A 5,666-nucleotide genomic window follows, 5' to 3' on the forward strand; every position below is an offset into this window, starting at 1 on the left:
GGCCCGTCAATGCGCCGAATGAGGACGTGCGAGGGTGTTCGTGTAGTGGCCCGGGGTGGATGCGGGAAATCCGACGCCTGCGGCTGCTGCCGTATCCTGTGTTCCCTACGCGTTGATTCTGGGGCGCGGTCCAATTAACGGGGCATAGCCTGTCAACGGCGGGCAATCTCGGACTGGCACCGCCTTTCCTTAAGATGGGTGGTTATGGGTCCCAGCTGGCTTGAGTGGCTGCAACATGCCCGGTCTTGGACGAGATGCGTGGGAACAGGCGACGCAGGCCGCGTTCGTAGGAGCTTGTCCCTGGCGCTTGCACGTGTTTCTTCGAGCGTTTAAGTATTTGTTGTACTATTTGTTTGGTTTGCTTTTGATCTTTTTTTTTTTTTTTGATGGGAGAGAGCGACAAGCCTTTGTTACGGGGGGCGTTGCCCACCATGGTTTAGGCTCGGATTTGGTAACCCATCCAATCAGGCCGCCAGGAGATACTGATTGGCCTGTGTATAGGGGGTGGAGCCTAAGTAACCCATCGAAACCACGAGACACAAGGTCCCGGGGTCGAATCCTCAAGGTTTAATGTGCCATGCACGGCCGGCGTATTGCCGGGCTAGCCAGGTTCGACTAGGGAGGATTTCACCACCTGGGTAGTCTTAGGTCAGGGTCCGTCGCTGACGGGGGTGCCGCATGCACCAAGTTTTAGCTGGCTTAAGACTCACTTTATTTTGTACTTCGTTAAAGGGGCCCTGAAAGGCATTTTGAGCACACTAAATGAACTAGCGCAATCGCTAGATTGGGTCGCCAACGTCACCTGTGCCAAGTATTACTCTTTTACGCGCAGCCGAAAGCTCACACTTTTGTTGCAAAGTTTGTCGCTTTTTTCTCACCCTTTCCTTCGTGTTTTTGGACGCCGCCATCTTCACATGTCTACATCATCGATTCCCAGATGTTCGTCATGAGCTAGACATCCTGCTATTGGGCGGCTTTTTCACGCACTTCCGGCAAAGAGATGAGTCGTCTGCTCAGCGTCGGCTCGCCGGCTGATCTGCCAGCGGAGTGCCGGAATGCTTTGACATTTTACGACAAACGAAACAAGAGTAAACAAACGCTTAACCGTTTGTATTGAATGCAACACGGCCATAACACGACGTGGATTTTATCTTACGTGAGTACGTAGCATAAAGAAAGTCCCGTAGCACTTCTTTGGTGCAATCGCAGAGAACGCCCTGAGCCGAATGCCCGGGTTTGACGCGTACATTTTATTCAACTTCAAAACAATCCAGAGATGCGTTTCGAACGAACGCAACGTCACAACATGCGTTGCAAGTCTGAACCGCGATTGACAGACGATGAGTTCCCTCCTCCTGCCCGTCGTAAATTCGGCACTCACCTCACACCCGGTTTGCGGGGACGAGCAGCAAGTCACAACTCTGGCGCGCAAGCGAGAAGGCTTTTAGCCAGGCACACTGCACATACCCCATGTGAGGTTGAGTGGTACGTCGTTCGAGAAAGATAATCCAGACCATGGGGAGCACTATCCACCCGCAGAAGTACAATGTCGCATTTCATCGCGAAACGAACGCGTCCACAACACACAGGAGGCGATGCACACACACACACACAGCTTCGGTCGCTGCATTGGCTTAGCTGCAAGCTTCGTTCAGACAATCAGCGATGCTACGACGATACAGAGCTGCGTGAGGACGACGTGCTAACCACTTCACGTATTTAAAAACACAGGGGCAAAGAACTAGGTTCATCGCAAGCAAAAAATCTTTCCTCCATTACAGTGCCTGAAATATACTGGCTAGTGTGCCGAGGGCGGGCTCCAGGCGGGCGCCGGGAGCGATGTACGCGGCCGTCTGCCGCTTGGGGCGCTGCCGTGCGGGAGTGTGCGCGTTCATCCGGCCCGAGCAGATCGCGCGGTTACCTCCGAGCTGCGTAGCAGACGGCAGCGGCAGAACTTTCCATTCCCGCTTGCGACGAAAGCGAGCGAAAGCGACGGGAATTCTGTCGCGCAACCAAAATTTGTCCCGACCATTCGACAAAAACGATCGTCGCGCGACAAAGCGACGGAATTCCTGCCGCTCTCACTCTCTTTCGTCGCAAGTGCGAACGGGCCTTTATGCGCAATCTCCGCCCCACATAAAACAAGCTCTTGCTTGTCGCCTGAGCATACGGTTGATATCTGACTACGTTACACTGTGCTTGCCAGTGTATTTAAACGATGTCACTAGGTTTGAAACGTACGCGCTCGGCGTGCAGCTTTGTAAACGCAAGCGGTTTCACATACGCACGCTATTTTGCTGCTAATAGAGTTTTAGTACAGCGTTTGTGGCCTTTGCATACGCTAAACGCTAAATTTTTGCGTCCCGCTACGTGACACCGCGATGGGAGTTTTAGTAGAGCGTCTCATCAGTTTTGCGTAGCGACACACTAATGCATACGGCGCCATCTGTCAAATGTTTTCCGAAATGTCTCGCCGGCTGATCTGCTAGCGGAGTGGCGGAGTGTTTGGACATTTTACGACTATCCAAACAAGTGCAAACAAACGCTTTCCCGTCAGTGTTGAATGCAACACATGGGTGCAGCTTGTCAGAACACGGGTTCTCGCTGATCGAGTGCAGCGTTGGTTTGCTCTTCGCCTTCACGTTCATCGCCGCTGATAAAGCGATCCGATCCGGCGCGTTTTGTGCACGGGTTCTGTGTCGGTTGAAAATGTCTTTTTTCACATGCCGCCGGTAGTAGCAATTACAACCACCGCAAAATAACACCCGGCACCAGCGGGGCCACATCTGAGACCGCGCTTTTTGGATAAACAGTGCGCGGTGCACCAAAGGGAACGAGCGCACGATTCTCCCCACGCGGCTGCGAGTTCGGCGCCGATACCAACTACAGCTACGTACACCGCGAAAGGGCGAGGCCAGGCCGCACACATGCGGCCAGGTCATTCGTTCGCTTTTCCAGCCTGTGTCCATGGTGTCTACAGAGATGAAAAAGCCGAAAGAGCTGGCCCGTAGCAGACGGCAGTCTGTGGGAGCGCAATAGCGGAAGTACGTCACCGCTGAGGAGCGGAGCATCATGGGAGCGGAGGCCAACAGCGAAGAAACAGTTGAAAGGAGGAGGAAATACGGCGCGACGATAATTCGCGGTTTTTGATTTACGATTTCTCAGCTAATACTCATCGCTTTAACAAAATTCTTGCAGGAGGAGATTGCTAGTACATTGCTTTATTTGGTTACATGTACATCCATGCATCGGCGGAAGGCATTTCAGGACCCCTTTAACTCTAGCTTCAGTCTGTAAATATTCCGTGTATGTCTTTCGCTGAAATATACAGTTTTGAAAACCCGCTATCAACTATCGTCGTGTCAACAGGGCCGCAACCATCAGGCACCAACGCAGATAATCATCAAGAAGGCTTCTGTCTCTCGCCAAAACACCGGAGAGGCACCGAAACATCAAAGAAACACAACGAACCAACCTTTACTAAGGTGATGTCCAATGATTATTACTTAAAAAACTGTGGTTGATTCTTCTTTCGAGGAATCGGTAAAAGAAGAAAGTGAAACGTGCAGCGAAATCTGCAGCTGAGCATGATTTGCCGGTCGACGGCTGTCTATGCTTGGCGAGCGACGTCCTGCTGGCGGGTCGCTTCGGCAAGGGTGTACTAGCGTCATTTCGTGACGGATATGAAGTCAGTGAAATCTTGGTGTATCCCGGCATAAAACACTATCGTGTTAAATTATAAAACCCGAAAACGAGCAACCTATACTCTTTAGTACTAAAGGTTGCTTTCTCGCAAGAAGACCCTGTGTGCAGGGGTGCACCCTTTACAGGCTGCTTCCTTCGTTGTACTCCACGGCGTCATTTCCGTGACAGATATGACGTCAGTGAAACCTTTGTGTACCCAGGAATAAAACACTTTAGTGTAAAAAAAAGAAGGAAGTTCACACTTATAGCAACAATGTTGGAGTAAAGGTCGTTGCGGCAGCGAAGAAGAAGCAAACCGGCTACAATCGGGGACTTAAACCTCCGTGATGGTCGTGAAGGTTGCGCACAGCTTCGCGTACCTTCAAGTCTTACGCGTTAGTGTGAACTTGCTCGCCATGTAATGCGTTGCAATAATACTTGAACCATCTTTGTCGCGCTTTCTTTTCCAGCTATTCTTTCCTTCAACGCTGGGGGGATCGAAGAGAATGCATTAAAGGAAAACTGCGGGAACACTTACTATCTTTATTGCGCGATATCTTTAATGAGAGTCTCAACGTCCAGGGTCCTCTCGCATATTACTTCGCAGGCACTGACTATACCATCGCAACCTTATGATTTATTGTCTTTTTAAACTTCATCGTTTAACCCCTTTCCCTAACTGTGTCAGTAAACGCTCTCTCTCTCTCTCTCTCTCTCTCTCTCTCTCTCTCTCTCTCTCTCTCTCTCTCATTCCCCTTTAATTTTAGATGGGTCGTCACAGCCTGCATGAGGTCACGACCCTCTGGACCAACCTTAGTAGCGTATTTTCGAAATTGAAAGAACACTGCAAGGCTCTGTTATGTACGTGCTTTGCCTCAAATCTTCCCTCAAATACATTTTCTCTAAGTGACATGCCTGAACATTGTCAGCAGTGGTAATAGTTTGGGAAGGTTCTGGCTCTTGGTATAACGCAAGACACAAGTAGCTGTGATCTCAAACAGCACGAATAATTATGTTTACTATTTGGGCCGAACCTCCCCGAACCTCCAAGTTGGTAGCCGAAAAATGCTGCGCCAAAAAAAATTGCGTTATATATCTCTCTTTTTTGTCTCCTTTCCTCTTACTACTCCTCTTTGTACTACTCATCTATCTTTTCCCCATTCCCCATATCCTGCAGAGTAGCACGTAGACGTACGCATGTTGCCAAACCTCTATGCGTTCCCTTCATTAATAAAGAGCTTCTCTCTCTCTCAGTTCCCAGTCCGAGGTTGCTGATGGCTGCGAGGATTGCCTCGTGTGATAAGTGGTCGAAAGCCTTGTGCAGGTCAAATGAGATTATCACAGGGTTATCTTTGGCTGGCGGGGTGTTCGATAAAGTCGTTGTGAAATTGAAAAAGGGCATCTTATGTGGAGAGGGAGTGCCGAAGCCTAACATATTGGGAGGGTGTAGGTTGTTATATTCTAGATAGTGGGAAACGGGGTTGTTGATGATGCGCTCTAGCAATTTTCCAATGCAGGAGGTCAAAGATATGGGGCGGAGGTTGTGTATAGAAGACGGTTTGCCCGGTTTAGGTATTAGGGTGATGACCGAGTGTTTCCAGGCGGCTGGAATATGGGTGCCTGATGTCCAGTGTTGGTTGTAGAAACGATCGGTGAGTTGTGTGATGAGGTCGTAATTTAGATGTCTGAGTATAGTATTTGTGACTTTGTCGTGGCCCGGTGCTGTGTGTAGGCGTAGGGTTGATATGGCCGAATTCGCTTCCCCTGTAGTTATAGTGGATTCGAGCGGTGCATTTGGTTCTCCCATGTAGCAAAGTGTAGTTGGATTTGAGGGTAGCTGTTCGCGGATGTACAGGTCTTTAACAGTTTTTATAGTTTCTTCCGGGGTGTTTGGAGCGAGTGGATTAATTGGGTTGTGTCTTGTTATTGTTGTTTGGTGTTATTGGGGTTTATGAGGCTGCGAAGTATCTGCCATGCCTTTT

The sequence above is a fragment of the Haemaphysalis longicornis genome, unplaced genomic scaffold (assembly GCF_048455015.1).
Source record: "Haemaphysalis longicornis isolate Haplotype H1 unplaced genomic scaffold, Haemaphysalis longicornis Haplotype H1 scaffold_3, whole genome shotgun sequence".
NCBI classification, from domain to species: domain Eukaryota; kingdom Metazoa; phylum Arthropoda; class Arachnida; order Ixodida; family Ixodidae; genus Haemaphysalis; species Haemaphysalis longicornis.